The sequence below is a fragment of the Pteropus alecto genome, unplaced genomic scaffold, assembly GCF_000325575.1.
Source record: "Pteropus alecto unplaced genomic scaffold, ASM32557v1 scaffold71, whole genome shotgun sequence".
Taxonomy (NCBI): domain Eukaryota; kingdom Metazoa; phylum Chordata; class Mammalia; order Chiroptera; family Pteropodidae; genus Pteropus; species Pteropus alecto.
The window spans coordinates 3,150,672-3,152,107 of record NW_006433024.1 but is presented as its reverse complement, the minus strand read 5'-3'; positions in this window follow the sequence as shown (position 1 = coordinate 3,152,107).

The window sequence follows — 1,436 nt, the reverse complement described above, 5'->3', positions numbered from 1 at the left end:
ACCAGTTATTCGCTTGTACTAGCAGTACAAATAATGAAAGGAGAGAAAACAGACTGAAAGCTTGGCAACACTGACCTCCAAATTTTTATTTTAGTTGAATTTGGCGTTGCAGTTATCAACTCCATGTATAATCCTCCTTGGCTTTCTACAAGGAAAAAAAAAAGCGATCCTCATTTTAAGGAGAAATAGCAGTATAAAAAAGGCCTGTATTACTACTTGTGTTTAAATAAACAATGATTTTGAATAATAAAATTTAACCAAATCTAAGTATTCCCAGGGCCCCAACAAAGTATTTTGAGTCTCTGAACCTGGACAACTTAAGTAAAAAGTCAAACGTCCTTGATAATTTCTCATGATCAAACAACATTAACTAATAAATGGTAATTTAGGTATCCTCAGGGTATGTAATAAAAGTTCAAAAAATCCAGAACCTTGGACTTTGAAAATCTCATATCCTATTCCTTTCCAGATAATTTCTCATGATCAAACAACATTAACTAATAAATGATAATTTAGGTATCCTCAGGGAATGTAATAAAAGTTCGAAAAATCTCATATCCTATTCCTTACCAGATATTCTTTTTTTTTTTTTTTGGTGAGGCAACCCTCGGTTGACCTCCCAAATTGCAAAGACTTGTCAGTTTACAATCCTTTATTTTTTATTTTTTATGCCTACAGCACTTGGTCTTCCTAGGTGATCTCCCATCCAAGTACTAAACAGGCCCGATCCTGCTTAGCTTTTGAGATCAGACAGGATGGGGCTTGTTCAGGGTAGCATGGCCATAGACCCTCTCCATATATTCTTGTCACATTTTTTTAAATTGATATTATAAAAAGCAAAGTATAAAGAAATATTTTCATTGATTCAGGAACAGAGCTAAACCTAGTTTGGGAAAATAAGGAGACTTACAGAGGCACTGGGAAAGCGTAATCATTCAAATTCCTCCCTCCAATGGCCTTCCTTTCAGGACTTTTTAGTTTTGAATTATACATTATATCAGATCCTCTGTCCTTTTAGCAAGAGTGCTAAGAAAAATGTGGAGAGAAATATGCATTTTCTCCCTTAGCATCTGAGAGTTGTGCTGAATATTCTTTTTGAAACAAAAGAGAAGTCATACAAAAGATTTCCGAAGAGACATCAAAATAGTGTTTTAATTTAGAATTTTTTGAGAATTTGTAATAATTCTCACTTGACTTTTGTGTTTTTCAAAATCAAATTTCTATTTATGTATTCTTATCAGTCACTGATACATTTGTCAGATAATCTTTTTGTCCAAGAATGTTCTTATCTGAGTCTCTCCCCATCTAAACATGTTTATCTTAGGAAACCATGGTTCAACTTATTTCCCCTGATATGAAGGTAATAGAAGCAAATGCCTCACCTATTGGGGTGAAAAATGTCTGAAGACATTCTCGAACATTGACAGCATACAAAA